Source organism: Cololabis saira, chromosome 15 (assembly GCF_033807715.1).
Source record: "Cololabis saira isolate AMF1-May2022 chromosome 15, fColSai1.1, whole genome shotgun sequence".
Taxonomy (NCBI): Eukaryota; Metazoa; Chordata; class Actinopteri; order Beloniformes; family Belonidae; genus Cololabis; species Cololabis saira.
The window spans coordinates 18359789-18381183 of record NC_084601.1 but is presented as its reverse complement, the minus strand read 5'-3'; the positions used below and the strand labels follow the sequence as shown (position 1 = coordinate 18381183).

At 40.9% G+C, this 21395-nt stretch overlaps 2 protein-coding genes across 2 annotated transcripts in view; one reads left to right on the top strand and one right to left on the bottom strand.

The window, feature by feature from the left end:
* gja4 (gap junction protein alpha 4) overlaps window positions 1-21395 on the top strand; it is a 146429-nt gene that overhangs the window by 18357 nt on the left and 106677 nt on the right. The window lies entirely within an intron of this gene.
* Window positions 1-21395, bottom strand: part of dlgap3 (discs, large (Drosophila) homolog-associated protein 3) — a 176850-nt gene that overhangs the window by 64874 nt on the left and 90581 nt on the right. Inside the window, exon 2 of the mRNA XM_061741000.1 lies at window positions 16194-16268. The gene's annotated coding sequence lies outside the window, so the exon portion shown is untranslated. The remainder of the gene's footprint in view (window positions 1-16193; window positions 16269-21395) is intronic.

Genomic DNA, 21395 nt, shown 5'->3' with positions numbered 1-21395 from the left:
GAAAATAAATATGAATATGTTACTATTATTATTATTACATTTAAGAACAGTGTATATGATCGTGGCTACGGCGTGACCACCAACAACCCCAACCACCAAATAGCCATCTAAAGTTTATCACTAAATCTGCCTATTACCACCTAAAAAACATTGCTAGAATTAAGGGGATTCTCTCTAAACAAGACATGGAAAAACGTATTCATGCATTCATTTTCAGTAGGTTGGATTATTGCAATTGCATCTTTACAGGACTTAACAAGAAATCTATCAGGCAGCTGCAGCTGATCCAGAACGCTGCCGCCAGAGTCCTTACAAACACCAGGAAACTGGACCATATTACACCGGTCATGAAATCACTACACTGGCTTCCAGTTAGTCAAAGGATAGAGTTTAAAATCTTACTGCTGGTCTACAAAGACCTGAATGGTCTTGAACCAAAATACATGCTGGATCTGTTAGTTCCCTATGAAGCTCCCAGACCCCTGAGGTTCATCTGGAGCTAGCTGGTTTGTTGTGGTTCCCAAGAACAAGAACCAAGCAAGCTGAGGCAGCGTTCAGTTATTCTGCTCCTCACCGGTGGAACAAACTTCCTGTAGACCTGAGGTCTGCTCCAACTGTCAGCTCCTTTAAATCAGGATAAAAACATTACTGTTTACTGAAGCGTACTCTTAAATTAAACTTACCTGCTGTACTCCACTGCCCTTATTTTGAACAGCTTGTGCTTTTTATTATTTTACCTCCTTTTCTCATAATTTTATTTACTGTACAATTATGTCTTGCTGCTTTTAATGTCGAAGTAAAGCACCTTGAATCACCTTGTGTTGAATTGTGGTATATAAATAAACTTGCCTTGCCTTGCCTTATATAAAAACGTGTGCTTTCTGTTGCTGTTGCCTATGACTTTTTGCTTCAATACGTTTTTTTTTGTTTTTTTTTTAAGGCAGCCAGTCACCCTCAAGTCTTGTTTACACCTTTCATGAACATACATCCTGACGAAAGAGGCCAACACTTAGCAACTGTTCACACTTGGCATTAAAGTGTGTACCCAAATGCATCTTGAGTGATCAGATCTAATCTTCCTGCTCTGTATGCAAATAAACATGACTGGCATTTCTGTTTGCAAATACCAAATGTACTGTTAGTTTTAAAGGCCACGGGCAGCAGCTGGAAATAATTAGGCGTAACTCGCTGAAAAAAAACAAAAGCAAAAAAACTCAAACGTACTTTTTTGTCACCCCAACTTCAATCAGGAAAGTAGATATACAGTATAAATCTGGCTATAAACAAATCTGAAGAGGAAATCCAACATAAAAGAGCTTCAGGCAATAATTTTATTCTGATCACACAATATCACAAGTTATTGCCTAGACCGACAATATTACTTTAGTAGACAGTCCCTGAATCTGTCCCGGACCACTTAAAATACCTCAGTATCGAACCTGAAGCCATCATGGAATATGTTCAGACCGTAGGATTGGCCTCTAGGATGCATTTTTATGCCAGGTGTGTATGAAGCAAAATATGCTCCTAAATTTCCTCGGCTGCTTGGTGTAGAGCAATTAGCCAAAATGGAGTGGGTTTTTTAAATGTTTTTTTATAAGACTTAATCTTGTTAAGTGGCTAACTGTGGTTTTCCTCTGAGGCAAACCACAGAGAAAAGTAATTCCTGCCTGGGATCATGGCTGTACAAGTCACCCATTGCATTTTAATCAAATAAATGTTTATTACAGCAGCTTTTTATAGTTGGCAATAAATAAATCAACAAAAAAACAGGACATATTCCATCTACATGTATTAATTTACAATTGCTGAAAGTAGCCAGAAATACATCAACACAAAACTCAGAAGATGGTAAAACCGGATACAGTCCTACAGTACGAGAGAAGATGCAGCAGATATATTTAGCCTCAGTCGTGTTCTTTGGGATTGTTGCAGTCCCTTCAGTTTGCCCCGAGGTGGGCAACGCACAGTGGACAGTCTGCTTAGTCCTTCTTAGCCTGGACCCCACCACCCCAGATGCCCCAGGGTGCCCTTGAGCTTACCAAACGTCCTTGGGCGCACAGTTGGTGATCTAGTTTTACAAGCTGACACATATGGGATCCCTCTATTATTCATACTCCAGGGAGGTTGAGTATTGGAGTCGTGCTCCGCCATTAGAGAGGGGATGGAGGGGTTGTTGTAGTTTTTCCACAACATAACAGTGTATATGTATGTGTGTGTGTGTGTGTGTGTGTGTGCGCGCTCTTTATTTGTTGTTGGACAGTAAATGTAATTATTACATGGGGTTACGTAACACCCTAGCTGATCCCTGGCCTATACACCATCAGACTGTAAACACATAAAGTATGATTGAAAGAGTTCATACCCCTCAGGCAGGAAGTATTGACATAAATTCAACCATAATGCTGCATGTAATGAATATGTATGTATGTGTGTAATAAAAGTGGAAGAAGCACAGTATTACTAGACAAAAGGTCGTACAATCACTACGTACGCGAATGCAAACACACGCCATGTTATGCTCTTGTTGTACATGAGCAGACCTCTGACCAGGAGAGAGGAGCTGGGAGTGAATTACCGAACATTATCCATTACACTAAAGCAGTTACGGCTGAAACCCGAGAGCCCTCGCAGGATGGAAGAGATGGAGAGCGGGATAAGCTCCGCGGTGCAGGGAGCAGCTTTCATACAAATGGGAGCATGGAGACGCAGATGGGGAGAAGGTGATGCAGGAATACAATTACAAGGAAAAGTGCAGCAAGGCAGAGTGAGTGAGTGAGTGAGTGAGTGAGTGAGTGAGTGAGTGAGTGAGTGAGTGAGTGAGTGAGTGAGTGAGTGAGTGAGTGAGTGAGTGAGTGAGTGAGTGAGTGAGTGAGTGAGTGAGTGAGTGAGTGAGTGAGTGAGTGAGGATGAGCATGACAGCAACAGTTCTCTTCCACTCTGCATGATGTTGATGATGATGGTGATGATGAGGAGGTGTGTTTCCCACCCTTCCCTCCTCACCCACTGCCCCCTTCCTACACCTGCCTCCCATCTCACCCTCCTCCCCTCTGTTCTATTTTCCATCTTCACAGGTTCATACGTTGCCTGGGAAGATGACATTAACATCAGTCACAGTTTTTAATCAAATGCCGTTATCATTTCACAGAACTGCCTTTCTCCCTGCGTGTGTGCGCATGTGCGTTGCCTGCGTGTCAGTAATGTCACCTCTGGTTCGGCGTGAACACGTGACGTTTCCGTCTCACAGCCGAGGAAAAAAGAGGAAGGATGAGCTGGGTGAAAACTCGGGAAGAGAGGAATATGAGGAGATGAGTGTGGCACAGATCAAGACGGTGGAGGAATATGTCTGACAGCATTTCAGGGGCCACGATGGGGTGGAAAGAGTAAGCACAACACGCAACACATGAAAGGAAAGACAGAAGCATGGACGGGAAGTGGAGGGAAGATGCGCGTCCTACTGGGTGGGGTGATGGGAGGTGGTGGTGAGCGTGAGCTGGGAATAATCCTTGTATCCCATTGTCTCCTGTTTTCAAACAAATTATTGTCATCAGCAGAGCCATGGAAAAGAGTTAATGAGGAGAGCAGAGCTTTGGAGTGTCAGGGCACAGTCAGGGGAACGGAGATAAAAAACTGAGGATGGAGTGACGGAGGGGATATGGGAGAAGACGTGGTGGCGGTGGAAAGGGAGAGAATGTATAATAAGAGCGAGAAAAGAGGAATGGATGCAGTTGGCTCAGTGATGCATTTCCTCTGCTCAACAGTTCTCTCAGCGCTCACGTCTCATCCTAATAGAATCCTTCACTTGCTTTTATCTGCTTTCTTTTCATATTTAGTCTTCCCTAAAACAAACTGGAGTGGTAATTATAATCCACCTGCGGGTCATCACATTATTCCAGAGAAGATAGCAGTTTAGCACATACTGCCCTATTCTACGGTCTTGAGTAAATGTTTGATGAGAGCAGGCCTGTTCTTTAACACCCAACGCTGATGAAACGTTAACCCTCCGCGTGTTAATGTCACCTTGATTTAAGGTATACAATACATCACGTTTTTCTATGAGCCTATTTGTGAGAAGAAAACTGATGGAAGAAGTCGCGAGCCCAAAGCTCACCCTCGAAGTAAAGGCAGCTCAGTTGGAAATGTATTTGCTACAAGTCAGTTTTATGTCACAGTATACTGCTAAGGCAGTCTCCCAAGCCCAGCAAGGACGCTGGATGAGGTGGGAGGGTGTGGAGAGGAGGAAAATCACGTGGAACGAGATGTGGAGCATGGAGGCTAATAGGTTGAGCTTCATCATCAGAGCCACTTATAATGTCCTGCCCTCTCCAACCAACCTACATCTCTGGTATGGAGAGGACCCAGCCTGCCTGCAGTGTGCAGCCCCAGCAACCCTCAAACACATCCTGGTGGGTTGCAAGACCAGCTTGACTCAAGGAAGATACACCTGGCGCCATAACCAAGTGTTGAAGTGCTTGGCTGCCGAACTTGAGGATAAGAGGGTCACCATCAACGCCATGCCTTTCAACACCCAGACCACCCTCCCACGGAAGACAACATTCATCCGAGAAGGGGAGAAACGGAGAACCAAGCCATTACCTCCAAACTCAGGCCCACTGGACACAGCCCGGGATTGGGAAATGCGGGTCGACCTCAGCCAGAGGCTCACTTTCCCGCCAGAAATCGCAGCAACCAACCTGCGCCCAGATCTGGTTCTCTGGTCCAAGTCCTGCCGTCGTGTCTTCATTGTGGAGCTGACTGTCCCGTGGGAGGATACCATCGATGAAGCTTTTGAGAGAAAAAGGCTGCGCTATGCTAACCTAGCAGCTGATGCTGAGGTGCGGGGATGGAATGTAAAGGTGTGGCCAGTGGAGGTGGGCTGCCGAGGCTTTGTAGCCAGTTCCACCACACGGCTCCTGAAGGAAGTTGGGATCAGAGGACAGGCCCAGCGGACAGCAATAAAAGAACTTGCAGCCGAACGGAGCAGTCACTGGCTGTGGCTGAAACGGAAGGATGCAACATGGGCTGTTTGATGACCACGGGGTGCCACCATATGACACACACCCAGGTCTGATCAGCCTGTGGCGGGCCAACCTTGGAAGAGGGTGTATTGTGTTAAGAGGCCGAAACACCTGATGAAGACAAGGCACACAACTGATGTCGTGTAGATTTGGTGGTGCCCCGCGATCCTGTCCAAACCCCACCCCACCGACTTGTCCAATAGGAGTTATTGTGCTGATACATTGTTAGGGATATTAACAGCTAGTCCTATTAAGAATCCTGTCTTTTTCTCACTTTAACAATAATGAATACGTTGCATATAAGCAACTGTGGAGTTATAGAGTACTGTTTATAATAATTACTTGCTATTTCTAGAATGTAAGTAGTTTAAGGAACACTGCATCACCTGTTACACTGTTAACCGAGCAATTAGGACGTTGTATAGAATTGCTAGTTGATTTATCTATAACTGAATTTATTGCTGCTCTGTTTTTGTAATAATGCTACTATTTACAATATAAACTTTCTTTAAGAGTTAAAGTTTATGAGTTCTGAAGTTTTATCTTGTTGAGATCTTCTTAAATGGTTTTTGTCTTGGCTTCCTTAAGTTGTTCTCTCCTGCGTTTAGTCCGCACTGACATTAGTTTCTTGTTCTTATGTTCTCGTCTGTTTCATTTACATTTTACTTTGTAAACTGTTTTTCTTTTAGGTCGTATCTTCCTTCCCCTGATCATTCTGTTTAGTTTAACTCTCAGCTGTGTTTCACATATCACACCTGGATTCCTTCACTGAGGTCGACACCTGCATCGTAATATTGAGCACTTCCCTTATCATCAATTCTCCAAGGTTTCCTTTCTTCAGTGATTGATCCTCGTAAAGGTTTATTTGGATGTTCTGGGTTCCCTATGTGCCTTTTTACTTTTCTTAGGATTTGAAATGACTTGCTTCAGCTGCACTTTTTGTTTCTCTTTAATTTACAATGTTTCTAAATTGGGCTCCTCAACGACTCCACCTTTCCTGACATTAAGTCTGTTTACATTTCACCAGCTACTCATAAATTGTGAGCTGTGCCATGAAGGGCATCTGACATAAAGCCTATGGCCAATCAACGGGGAACACCGTGATCCGCTGTAGCGATCCCTACAAAAGGTGAAAAAACTGAAAAAAAAAAAAAAGAAAATGATTTTGTTGCATTATTCTCTCAGAACATTTAACACAAATGACACAGTACTGTTGCAATTATTTGAATTTCTATCAGGAAAAGTGGCAAAAGTAACGCTTAAATTAAGTAGTCAATCAAACACATTTATATAGTTGTAGCATAGCGTTGGAAAAAAAGAAAATATCTTCCCATTAGCTTTATCTGCATTATTGTGTTTAGAGTGACAGGGATGCTGGAGCCGATCCCAGCTCTCTTTAGGCGAGAGGCAGGTCGCCAGTGCACTGCAGACCATGACCATACTTTATTTATTTATACTCTTTATTAAGGATATTGATTTGTTTAATTAGTTTAGCTCTCCTTGGTCTGACTGCGGCTTTAACTTTATACGTGAGCTCTCTCGCTCTTCACTTACTTGTTCATTTGTCATCGACAGATAATAAAATTTAGGTAGCAGCCGCTGAGCCGCATATCTGGCCTTCCTTCAGTATTATCTTATAATAGCAGGGACTGCAGGTTAATACAGTTAAGATGTAGAAGGACAGGTTTGCATGTGTCAAGGTACACTTGAATATTCACGTGTGGGACTATAAAATGTCCTTAAAACTATTAATATTGTCATTACATAACAGAACAACCACAGAAGAATCACCCTCAATACATGGATCCAATGACTTCTGTTTCAGATGTCATTTTAGATAATCCAGCTGCATAAATGACTGAGAGTCCTCTACAAAATGGAAATCAAACAGCTGTCAAGTGATCAAATAAGACAAAATAAGAAATGATAATGACAGATACTACATAATGTGATATAACAACACTTTTTTTTAAAGATTTTTGTGGCTCTAGTTGCCTTTATTTAAGTTGTAGACAGGAAGGGGGTTGAGAGAGAGATGCAGCAAAGGGACGCAGGCTGGGACTTGAACCTGCGACCGCTGCAGGAGGTATGTAGGCCCAGTACACGGGCCGCTTGCTTAAACCACTGTGCCACCCAGTGGCCCGTATATAACAACACTTTTACTTTAACTATATCCCCCATTAGCTCTTAGGGCTGCACATCTGTACAATGTGAAAAGGCCACATTATATCCCTTTTACGTGGATTTCCTGTTCACATAAATATACCAAGACACTGAAGCTTGAAAGCAAATGGTCCTTTTGCAGTCACTTAAAAGTTATCTGCAGTGATTGGTTTTAAACTTGGGAACCATAGCTACAAACAAGACATTACAACCTTTGTCTATTTGTTTACAAGGTCTCCGCTGTAGCTATGTCTTAGCTCATTTAGTAAATATTCTCCATTTTAAGAATAAAGACGTAAATGTCCAATGCCATACAATTTTTTTCACACAAATTTGAATTCCTATAATTGATGATTTTGCTCCCCAGATCATAAGCTCTCGATTACTGTCACCATGTCAAGTCTTAACCAGCTATGTTGGGGCTGGTTAGTGTTTAGCATTTCTGAATCATCAAGTAGCCAGTGAGTGGAAAACTTTAGTTCAGGCGTTTGACACAGAAAAAATAGCAAGGAGTCACGTCCGAGGACGTCAGAAGTGATTCTGGTTCGGCGGTGTATCAGATGCAAAAAAGGTATTTCTTCATTGTAAATTAAATGTTTTAATAACCCCTGCAGCATAATAAGAGGTTATGTGTTCAATAGGGGTGGGCAAAAATATCGATATGGCAATATATCGCGATACTTTTCCAGCCGATTCAATATCGATATTAACAATTTGAATATCGATTTTTTTTTTTTTTTTTTTTTTAATATTTTTTATCCCCGATTTTTTTCCCATTATATCACCCAGTGCTCCTACCTAAGTGACAGTCCTGGGCATTGCCACTCTCTACCAACCCTGGGAGGGCCCTGCACTGAGCTCAAGTTTTATTTCACGTTTTATTTCATTTTATAATTTATCTTTTATATAACACAATTGCCTGTCCTTAAAAAATGAAAAATAATGGACAGAGGTTTATTTATTTATGGATTTATATCTATACTGACTGATCACTGTGCCTGCCCTTGGTTTTAGTACCCATCTTTCTTGTGTTTATTATCATTTGCCACATAATTAAAGCAACCTCATACTAAATTTAATGTTAATTTCATATGATGTAAATAATATGAAAAACATATACAAAGTTGTAACTTTAGCTTGTATAGTTATAATAAAACATTGTTTTGACTCAGTTTGTCCCATGAATTGTCACTATAATCTGATGAATGTGCAACTCGGATTTTAAGATCCATCACTATCATCTGATGTACATATATACAACTTGGATTTTAAGATGTGTAATGCATTTTTACATTTTTCGGCGAACTATGTAGAATATAATAATCGGGATATCGCATAATCGGGATATCGCAATGTGTATCGTATCGTGGCTCAAGTATTGTGATGCGTATCGTATCGACATTCATGCCGATATCGTGGTTAATCCAATGGTGGGCAGGGAATTGTGAGGACAAGTGATCATAGTTTACTTCATTTTGCGTGCACTTAAAATCACAAAAATTAAATCAGAGAAAAGTACTGCGGTAATGCAGCAGTGGTATGTAACACGTACTGGAAAGAAATATGCAAAAGCAAACGGCCTCTCAGGTGAGCGTCTGGTGCAGGATAGTGTTTTCCACTTCTGTGAAACATCAATGGCACCTAAATGTTGGCATGAGTCAACACGTAAAAGGATTTTGAATTTTCCTTAGATATACTTTCTAAAACAAACATACTTGATACATTGGTAGATTAACATATTATGTAAATGTCCTATTTGTTAGTTTTGTTGACTGGCAGTACAAGTCACTGTGAAGATAAATGGGACTGTCTAGAGTTAACAACTACTTTTATTTTCCCCAAGAAAGTGCACAGTTACTCATGTATGATAAATCTAGACACACATTTGAAGAGAACACATTCACATGCACATACACACAAAGGACATGCAAGTCTGCGAGTTCTTAGTCTCAGAGCTGCACCTCACTCACCTCACCTTACCAGCTGCTTTCGGTGACAAATGCGGTCTGTTTTAGGTGCAATCCATCTTATTACTTGCACTGACAACTTAGTCACAACTGAAAATGAAATGCAGTGAGACAGGCGCCATCTGAGGAGGAGATGAGGTGATAACAGCAAATGAGGATCAGCTTTTCTTTTGCACACTTTTTGTGTTTTGCATGTGTAATTGTTATTGATGTGCATTTGTCACATGTAAAAATGAAGAAAAAATGTGTTGCTGGAGAGTAAATTAAGAGACAAAAAGCTTAACCAATGGAGTCATTACAAGAATATGAAGTTGATGAAGAAGTAAGGGCAGGGCCAGATTTCTCAGTGTAGCAGAAAGTTAGGGTGATCGCTACAACCTTCCGTGACAGCCACTTGAAGGGGACATTTTATAGAAAATTCACCTATTTAACGCTTGAGCATGAATGTTTGATATCTGGGGAGCCTGCCAGACCATAAAAACATCTTATAAAACCACTCAGTCTGTGTTGAGTAGCTGCCACAGTCGAGACAAATGGGAGAAGTCGAGCCACTGAGAATTTGGTCCCTTTTCTACGTCACACCAGGACTCCATTATAACAACCAATAGTGTTCCATGTCCACCCGCTGGGGCCGGGCTGCACCATGTGCTGCACAGAGGCCATTGATTCTGAACATCTACCATCTTGTTGACTTGGTGAGCAGTGGTAAATAAGATTTAAGACATCTGAAGTGCTCAGTAAGCACAAACGGTTGCATTACCTGCCATCACAGATGAGCAAAGAGCTTCACTTTCAGATGACCTTCATTTTTTGGTTTAGTCCTTGTTAAAGTAGACAAAAACACAACACAACTGCCCCATCTGCCTCGCTCACACTCAGATGAGCACTGCATAAGACCTCTGATTTTAATCAATACTTGTGAACAAATTGTCCGTTAGGGCTGGGCGATATATCAAGATTGTAATATATATCGATATATTTTCAAACGCGAAATGGTACGAGACAATATCGTTTATATCGATTTAAAAAAAAAAAATATATATATATATATATTATTTTTATTTTTTATGATTTTGATATAGCTTATTTTGTGACAAATTGACTTGAATGTTTTATTTGAGATTTGCACAAATGTTTTGTTATTTGCACAACTGTCAACCTCAGTGGAAAAGTCTGCCTGTTACTGTCTACATTGTATTAATTGCACAGTGTATTTTAATTTAATTGTTATGCAGGAAAGGGATATTTGTTTTATTTTATTCAAGAAGCATTTTTATTCTATATATGCAGGCAGTTTATTTTTATTTCATTTGTTTTATACATTTTGATATTGTGCAGACCTCTGTTAATAAAGGTACCTGTGTGGCACGAGGCTTTGTATTAAAACTGACTGTTTTTTTAAGGGTTTGCCTCAGAAAAAAATGAAGCTAACAGAGATGCTATGCTATAATGCTTTGGGGGAAACCCCAATTATGGCACAGAAAAAATATCGATATATATCGAGTATCGCCATTTAGCTAGAAAATATCGAGATATGACTTTTGGTCCATATCGCCCAGCCCTATTGTCCGTCATGCTAAAAAACATTATTGTCTTCACAGGAAAATGATGTATCTGAGGCTCATCTGTGTAACTCTAACTGGCACAGATTTGGATATATTTGAGACTGACTGGCCAGTCACTGGCCATAGCCAATCAAGCTGAAAACCTGTCATCACAGGTATCATAATGCCTGAATCTTCATTAAAATCTACATTAATTCCCATGTCACATAATTCACATCAGCAGAGATAGACACCATGTGGGTCTCTTTTTTCCCAGCAGCAGTTGACAGACCTGCACACCAGAACTCCGCGGTCACGCCTCCTTTGAGCCTGGATCCCATGTACCCACTGGCTTCTGCCCACCCTCCTCCCCACCTGCAACACGAGTCCATCTTCTTCGTGTTAAAAGAGTCTGCAAGGCCATATTTGTGGACGCTTGAAACAAAAGCAGCGTTTTATGTGCGTGCAGGGCTTTAACCGCGGTTTTGGAGTTAATAATTGATGATAACACACATTGTCTGAATGTGTGAACGTGTCAATATGAGTAAGCTCTTCACCATGGCACATATGTGTTTATTTAAACTGATATAAAACACGAACAAATGCATCCTGAACAATTTTGCAATCTTATGCCAGGAATTCGTCACAAGAATAATTAACAAGTGAGATTTGAATGACTTTTTGTCTCTCCAGTGAGGCCCTGTGTCTAGGTTATCAGACTGTGCAGAAGAGTCCAGCTGCCAGCACTAATGCTTTGCAATTAAATAGCTATCATGAACAAACCAACAACACTGACAGGGACCAATAATCTTTAGCTCGTCCCTGAAAATACCAGCTTTGCCGGAGCTTTGCTGCAGAGTGGAATGCGTAGTTCACAGTGGACACACAGAGAAAGTGTTGAGCCTCTGACCGAGCCGAGACCTTCCTCCTTTGTTTTTTAGCTGTGATAAATTTGTTTAAACCTAAAAGAGGGTGTGCATTTGTGGTGTGTGTGTGTGTGTGTGTGTGTGTGTGTGTGTGTGTGTGTGTGTGTGTGTGTGTGTGTGTGTGTGTGTGTGCTTTAACTGATGGGCTCTGATCATGCGATCCATGCTGCTGTCTAGTTATCCAGATGTGATGGATGGCATTGATTAAATCATAGGAAGTCTTGGACCGTCACTAGCTCCCTCCACCTCTTTTGTTCAGCTACATTTCTCTCTTTTCTTCTACTACACACACACACATACACATACACACAGAGTGCTTGACATCCCCATGTGTTTGAAACTTCTTTTTCTCCTTCCACTATGGTTTGGGACTTGAGTAGCTCAGAACAGATGAGCCCTGCTTTCAATGGTGATAAAAGATATCCATAAATCATCTGGAAGGAGGAAACAGGGAAGAAACTGACAGTTATAAAATTAAATGAGAAATGAAAAGTGGACAGATAGAGTTAGATACGCGGAAAATAAGAGAGGACTGAATATTCCCAAGTGATGATACTTGTTTATTGTTAATTTTAAAATAAATCATCCTGCCACAAAAACACTTTCCACACTTCTCCCTGGTAATAAATGTGGCAGCTTTATTGAGTTCAAGTTTCACAGTTCTGATAGACCCTAAATACGCTGTGATATTAAAGAGTGGACACTTCTATTACATGCTTTTATATATTTTTTTTATTGTATCAATAAAACAAAGTGGGACTTATTTCTGACGCACAGCCCTCGTGAGATCGTGTGGATAAAATATGAAGAGCAACAATAACTTATACAAGCTAAAAACTGCAGCATTCTACTTTAAATGTATAAAAAAGTCAAAGCTATATGTGTCCCGTTTAAAGATGGTAGACTTTTAAGCTGACTGCAAATCCAAATCAGGGGAAGTTAGGAATGAAGAAAAGATAGACAACTAGAAATGCAGTGACTTTTATATAGTAAAAATAAGATTCTCTATCAATCTATGATGTTTTATACCACAACAGTTTGGGTGTTCTAAAACTTAGGATACTATGTGATGAAGCACTACAGTTGTTATTTCATCCAAACGCATTTTAAGTTTCAAAATTCCCCATTTGCTGTACTGATGCATTAAAGCTGCCATCACAGAAGAGTAGAATTATCCAGGCTATGGCCACTGAAGCAACCCCACGCCGTCAGAGAACACTGCTTTTAGAGCTGACACTGACAACAGCCTGAGTAGTCCACCTCATTAATGGTAAAACAGTGAACAGCTTCATTCAGCATGTCTCTAGTCTTGTTAATTATATTCACAAAACACCCGTTTTATCCAAAACAGATTAGGAATATAAATAAGTCCTGCTACAATACTACATTTTCATGAAATTAAACGTGATTTAGTGCAGATAAAACAGCCACACAAGTGTCAACTACAGACATTGAACATGACTTGCAGAGGTGTATGACACTGGTAGTAAAAATGTGTTGATCCATGGCTTTATTAGGAATCCATCTTGGTTATTTTGAGTAGTGGATGCTCTTCTATGAGTCACTGTAACAGACCAATTGGCTCGGTACATTTTGTACCAGAGAATATGTGAATAGGAACGGTACTATAGATATTTTATGAAAGATTTGGTTCAAACCAAATTTGACCCATATCCCACCATCCCTTGCTTTGGATATCAGTACCTGGTCAGTGGACTGAGTGCTCACAGCTAAGAAAAAAGCTATTGGCTAAAGTACAATCACGGACTGACAATAAAATGATAAATGTATTAGCACATGCTAAAACAATGGGTTTGGCCTACATATATATAATCAAATATGAATTCTCTAAAAGTAAAGATGAGTTTAAAAAATGTCGGCCTTTTAAAATGTTGGTTTTCCTAGGTTTTTGACGCTGGAGATGAGACATCAATGAAGGAATCCAATCAGACTCGGCACATTGAAGTGTTATAAAAGTGCTGCTATTGCTCTCACAAACTATCACTCAGACAAGACAGCTAAGGCAACATTGCACAACATCAAGAGAAAGTTTGTCATAACTATTATTTATTCACCTGCTCAAACAAATCTAGCTGTCAGGCTGGAGCAGAAAACAGCGCCCTGCGTTTCTGCTTCTGGCAACATATGACACATGCAGGTGATTGGGCCACTAATGATGCAAGGATCCTTTTTTTTTTTTTTTTTTTCTCAATATTTCTCAGAATTTCCAGTTATAGGTCCTTCAGTTAGAAGGCTACGCTTTGGGAAAATCCTGCAGTTGGAACGACAAATCATTAAATCTAGTTGAATATATTTAATTAACCCAGGCTTGCAAACACTCAAGAATGCATCTCATCATTCTTTCGAATTTGCCAGCAAATTAATCAAGGAAACCTCGAGCTATTCTTTTACAACAAAAAAAACATAATCTAAACAAAATACTTCAGATAAATGTTTTTTTCTTTCTAACATGAATTTGTCAGTCGGTAACATCAAATTTATTTTTTACAGAATTCCCCATCTTTGATCTGTTTAATTTTAGGACATGCAAGGACAGAAAAAGAAAGGCATATTGAATAGTTTAAAAAGTAGGCATATTGTAATGCTACAACAGGAATGTGGGCACATTTATGTTTAAACACTTCTGTTTTGGCTCTTGGGAAAGATGCACAGTATATATACTCCCTACTAGCCTTTAAAACTCAGCCCTGGTCTAAAACCCCTCTTGTTGGATTAAAATGCAAGAGAAAACGTGTATTAATGAGTGAAAGTTGAAGATTTGAAATAGGAGTAGAATTTTTTAATATGTATTCATCCCAGCCCGACTTTTCAGATTTGGCTGCTGTAATTCTTTTATCAGCTCCTGATAAGCTGCACTGCAGATAATGATCGCAGCTACACAAATCAAACCGCGCACACCATAATGTGCTTCTTAATGAGATGCTGTCCATCAGTGCTGCAAAAAGCTGCTGTTTGAAGTTATGTCCAGAAACTTTATGCTGTTTGAAGGCTGGACTGGGCATGAAGCCACGACCAACGCACGGGGAAGCAAACACACACATGCACCCAATAGAGCGTCTACAGCCCCGCAGAGAACACCGAGTTACCGGAAGGGGAGGAAGAAACGAGGGGAAGGATCTGACGACTGTAAAATAACTCTCACATGACTTCTCACAGGAGCACTTTTAACAGAATTCCCCGTGTTGTTTGAGCATCAACATAATACTTCTCACCAGGCTCAAAATTTTATTAGAGGACACACAAAAATGGGTTTATGTTTTAATGTCTCAAGCAGGCATTTCTTTTTCTCATGTGGTAAATTGATCCAATGCTGCCTTTATTTACTGTCTGTTGCACGCTGGAGATCTTCGTGTAAAGCTTTGGACTGCATGTTTTTTTTTTTCCTTTCTTTTGAAAATGGACCAAATCATTCCGTAGAGAAAAACGCATTGCTGTGTGTTTACAACTTATGAATGCATTCAAAGCACATTCATATACAAAGTCATATACTTAAGACCACACTGTTATAGCGAGGAAGGAACCTGTACCCATAGTGATATACGATGGCAGATGTATATCGCTATGGCAACAGTGCAAAACCATATTGCCCATGTAGAAATTGCAAGTACTGTTTTCCATTCTAACAGGACCATTTTGATGCAGTTTTTTTACCTTTACCACACACACACACACACACACACACACACACACACACACACACACACACACACACACACACACACACACACACACACACACACACACACACACACACACACACACCTTTTAGTGGCCTTCTATAATTAAGTGGAAGCGTTAGCCTGGTACATACAACTCTAGCGCTCGAGTTCTGATAGATAAATAAATGAATAGGAGAGGTAAATAAATTAAGAGAGAAATAATTTGGCAGCAGATAGACAGAATACATTTATGTCATCCAGAGTATTTTCAAACACCAGGTGGACTGTAGCTAAATAGTAACATTAGACTCAAGACAAAGGAGGGGGGAGAGAGGGAGGAAAAAGGAGGAGACTGAGTCTAAGAATAGCAGTACAACCTCAGGCCAGCACAATCGGTCAGCCCTGCGTGCTATTTTTTACTTTACTACTGTGCCAACCATCTCTTGTCTATCATTTCTCTCCTCTCTTTGCATCTCACTCTTTTTCCAAACACGGGGCCTATGGTATGGCAACTTTTTCATGTCAACGTGCTTCAGTGCCTGCATCCTCGTGCAAAAGCACAGTTCAAACTCTTGTCGCCTGAACAGTCTTCAGCCATGACTGTAGGCAACAGCCTCAAACAAAACATCCACAGAGAATAACCGCAACATCAACATTACAACAAATGTGGGATCAGAAACCACACACACTTCATGCTGTGAAATATTAAGCAACATGCTTCTTATTCCCACTTTCTTAAAGCATTTCATTGACATGGAGTAATTTTTAAGAGACTCCCCTCTCACACTCCTCCAGGGGATGGATTTTAAGCATGCATGTGCTAGAGCACAGGTGAACGGTAGCTGCCAGATTTACAATTGTGCATATGTGTGGTCGTGCATAACTTGGTACTTACCACAGTCTCATCAGGAAATGGTTCTCCATGTCTTTATGTAGAAGAGGGCAGCCAAATAACTCAGTCCCAATCAGTCTGCAGAAAGGAAAAGACAAAGCCATAGTTTACGAGGGGCCACAGCTACAAAAACCTCCCATCCGTGTCATACTGTATCATACTGTATCATGCTGTACCTAACAGAAAGCAATTAGCTCTAGTTTTCGCTCATCCTTCAGCGTGCTTCCACCTCCTGCCTACGCTGGGGGAAAAGCACCCCTCCCTGCAAGCTCTGACCTGTAAATGGGTCCCTGGCGGCACTAGCAATGTGGTGGAAAATGTGCGGCTTTTTCTTTCGGTCCCAAAACAAGAAGTATCCCAGACTGCCTGGCTGACATCAGCTCCCCCGTTTGGAGTGCTATCAGCCTCAGAACCGCAAATGGAGGGATGATGAGGAGATATGTTGAGAGGAGGGAGCAAACAGTGGATAGAGTGACATTAATCATGGATATAAAGGGCTGTGTGTGAAGGATAGAAAGAAATAGGGGGAAAAAAAGTGAAAAAGGAAAGAAAGTAAGCAGAAGTGGGAGACTGAAACAGCATAATTGAGTGAGTGCTGCATCCAATTACCTTCTAAAGGTAGCAGAATGTGTGAAATTACGTGAAATCCAGGAAGAGAAAAACAAATACACACAGGCCAAAACATGGTATAAAATAATTATAAATATTACTTGATGTGAAAACATGTATCTGCTTACCTTTGCTCATTTACACAGAGATAATAAGATTAAAGCTGGAAGATTGTGCAGTACATTCATCCCTGCCACGTCTGTTTTTGCTGAGTGCCAAATGCTAGTGAGCTAAGTGCATTAAAGGATGCTGCAGGGTTCCACATGCTTTATTACCTTTCCATTAGCCTTAGCATTAGTACACTGATTAGTGTTAGTTGTTAGCATTAGCTCCCCAGGCTTTTCCTTCGCAGTGATTCTGTGCCTCATTAAAGCTAACACGGGTCCTTGCTGTGTGTTAGTTTTGAGTTCCATGGCAACAGTAGCCACTACCCAAATTAGTTTGACACTGTTTGAATCCATCTGAGTAGTCACTCACAAGAAGATGTGTTCCTTCACCTCCCAAATGTCACTACAACATCCTGATTTCCCTTTAGCTGTGATCACCTAGTAATTATGCATCGCTAAGCAGAACAGAGCTATGTGATGTGCAGATGCATCAAGGCCACGAAGGCCACAGTCATCACAGAAAGGTTTTAATATGCATTGTGTGACATGAGGCTTTGCCTAGTTGCAGCAGAGGATATGCCACTGTTGCTCATGGTGGAGCATAGCAGATGATCTCATGAGCTTGCATCGATTTGCTGGAAAGTGTGTAAGTGTGCGCATTAAGGCAAGCGCACACGTGTGTGCAGGGGTGCGATGTCTCGCAAGCTAACAGAAGAGATAATTAGAACACAACTCCTTTGCTGTCCCCGCAGGCCACCAATCCAGCTGCTTTCATCTAATATAGGTCAGCTGTGACAAAGCCCTCAGCGTGGACACTGATCAGCCCTGCTCTCCCTCATACACAATGACGAAGTTTAACTTTCTATTCTCCCTCTCTCACATACACAAGTGCTGATTGATGGCTCATACGCAAAAATACATAGGCCTATACGGAGAATGAAAAGGCCTGCATAAGGGCCTTGGGTGTGCTTCAAACAAATATTTAGGAAAACTAAAAAGTAGCACGGAAATGTCCTTCCTATACCAAAATGTAAACATTTCCAATATATCAATGTAAATTTCCCCAGTTTTTCATCAGTGCTATTGTTATGTGTACATCTAATAATTTATATACACGGAAATGTAAAACAGTAATAGTTTATTTTAATAAGGATACATGAACAAACATTACCAGAAAACGTTTTAACGAGTAAATGATACGCTTATTTAGACACTTATTTGAAAATGGTGTACACCAAGTGATGTTGGTATGGAAGAAGATGATACCATTCCACTTGAATGATATCTAAGGGATGTAGAACAATCACAACTGAAGTGGTTGAGTTACCAGAAGGTAAGATAAAAGGTCTTCCGAACAACTCCACATACAGCTCCAAGCAAATAGAAACTACAGAGAAGCTCCAAAAACTCAAACATAGCCAAGTACCTACAGGACTGTCTCAGAAAATTAGAATATTGTGATAAAGTTCTTTATTTTCTGTAATGCAATTAAAAAAACAAAAATGTCATACATTCTGGATTCATTACAAATCAACTGAAATATTGCAAGCCTTTTATTATTTTAATATTGCTGATTATGGCTTACAGTTTAAGATTAAGATTCCCAGAATATTCTAATTTTTTGAGATAAGATATTTGAGTTTTCTTAAAGGAGCATGGGGCAGGATTGAGGCAGGATTTATGAAAAAAATTTGTATACGTTTTAAGTTTTCTAGTAATAATGTCAGATGAAGCGTTCCAAACCCAAAAGAATGAGCCCTCTAATGTATCTCTCCGTTTCGTTGAACAGGCTGTGTGCTGCAAAATGTGCTGCAATTCGGTCCCGAATTTCCCGCGCTGGGCTGCGGATGTGACGTCACATAACGCTGCATGCACGTTCTCCCCGTTCTCCCGTGCCGGCTTCGCTGTTGGCTGCAGTACCCCCGACGGCCGTCGTGGCGAAGGGTGGCGCTAGAGATTTCTTAAAAGGAGCCTCATGCTCCTTTAAGCTGTAAGCCATGATCAGCAATATTAAAATAATAAAAGGCTTGCAATATTTCAGTTGATTTGTAATGAATCCAGAATGTATGACATTTTTGCATTACAGAAAATAAAGGACTTTATCACAATATTCTAATTTTCTGAGACAGTCCTGTATAAAGAGTAAAGCAGATCCTGGAGACCCAGCTGAATGGGAAGAACAAAGTCCAGGCCATTAACACATATGCCATACCAGTAATCAGGTACCCAGCTGGTATAGTCATCTGGCCACAAAAAGAGATGGAAGCCGATAATGTCAAGACAAAAGGGTCCTCAAGCTGTATGGAGGATTTCACCCAAAGTCCAGCCTAACACTGTACACTAAGCACAAGAAATGCTGGTGGGGACTAGTGAGCATCAAAGCCACCATCCAGGATAAACCAACAAAGATCTAGAAATACATCTGGAAACAATGGGCCCAATACTGAAGTGCTAAGTCAAGTTCTTCGACAGCAGCAGCCCAGTAAGAAAAAGAAAAAGGAGGAACCATCACGGAAAGATAGAAGAAGTGGCAATAAAGGGCCCTGAATACAAGAGTAGTAGAGGCTACCACACCAAAAAAGTCTCTGGGTGTCCTCCAACACAATCCAGCACATCCAGCAAGGTGTCAAACTCGGGGACGTATTCTATAACCAAGCAGCTGGAATAGCGTACAGGAACACGTTTGCCCTATATGTGTTGGAGGTCACAAAGTCAAGATGGGAGATACTTTCAAGGGTAGCAGGAAATTATAGTGTCAAGATCCTGTGGGATTTTCAAATCCAGACTGAAAAGCTGGTGACTTCTAATCGACCAGACATTTGGGTAGTCAACAAACTCCACATGAAAGCAGTAGGGATAGACGTAGTAATCTCAAGTGACAGGAAGCTTAAGGAAAAGGAACATAAGAGGCTCGAAAATACCAAGAGTTGAAAGAGAAAGTAGTAAACTCAGAAAGCTAAGAGAACACTGCTGGCAGTGGTAACCGGAGCACTCAGGGCTTGGATACAACCTACCATAATAATTATACTATACAGTCTATGTAGCCCTGGTGGGTAAGTAGTAACATTAATTTAGCACCATTGCAGGTCTGATGCTGAGGGTCCTGAAATGGCTCCCAGTATGGGTGACCGATCAGTAGGGATGGGAATTGATAAGATTTTTTCGATTCCGATTCTCTTATCGATTCTGCTTATCGATTCGATTCTTTATCGATTCTCTTATCGATTCTCATTTGGAAAAAAGGAGAAGAAACAATTTTAGTATCAACTTTGTTTTAATAAAACAAAGTTGATACTAAAATTGTTTCTTTGTTTCTCCGATCTTTTTTGTTCAAAGATATAAAACTTTTATATCTTTGAACAAAAAAAATATGAGGTCTTAAGACGCCCCCAGCCTTGGGCTCCTCGATGGTGCCAGGGGGTCCCCACAAAATGATTTGTAAATTACAAATCATTTTGTGGGGACAAATTGTAATATACAGTAAAATATGTATTTAATATAAAATAAATATTCTTCTGTAGAATAGCGGTAGAAGCTCTTTAACTTCTCCATAGATGAGTTGATCAGCTGCAGCTAGGGTTGCCACCTTTCAGAAATAGAAATAAGGACGCCCTGATTTCAGCAGCGCAGGAGCCAAAAAAAACCCCCCAAAACTTCTAAACTGAATAAAAATGTGTTTATTTTATATGAAAAAACAAAATGCTTTGATTTAAAGTTTAAAGTGCTTTAATAGCATTGAACTTGCATGACTGTACAGACAGCCAACCATACTAGCAACTGAAATAGCCTCCTATGCTACGTATGTCCACATCAGCCCAGATGTAATATAGCCTACAGGTGAAGAATATGGTGTAAAAGTTAATTTATTTCAATAATTCAACTAGAATATGGTGTAAAAGTTAATTTATTTCAATAATTCAACTAGAATATGGTGTAAAAGTTAATGAAAATACGGTACAAATCGTGTCCCGTATTAGTTCAATACGGGACGCAACATTTTTTTCTCAAATAAAGGACAATTCCGTATTTTACGGGACGGGTGGCAACCCTAGCTGCAGCTGTGTCAGGAGCTCCGCTGTCCGCCGGAGCGCCCGGCTCATCCGCGTGGCGCAGCTCTTCTAAAGCATGATTTATGGTTCCGCGTTAAATCGACGCAGAGCCTACGGCGTAGGGTACGCGGCGACGCGCGCCGTACGGTGCGTGTTGCCGCGTACCCTACGCTGTAGGCTCTGCGTTGGTGTAACGCGGAACCATAAATCATCCTTACCACACGCCGGCTGACTCTGCGCTCCCAGCGCATCAGCCGGCCGAGTCCTAACAGTTTCCCCCCTTTGTGTAAATGTCCATATTGCAAGAATTGTCGCCCTGTTGTCATCCTTTTTGGTAAAATGTAACCAAACTTTAGAGCGTTTATGCCGCTTTGTCCCCGTGTTTTCCTGCTGGGTGCGAATGCGCACGTGGCGCAACGTGCTTGGTGACGTCATTCACG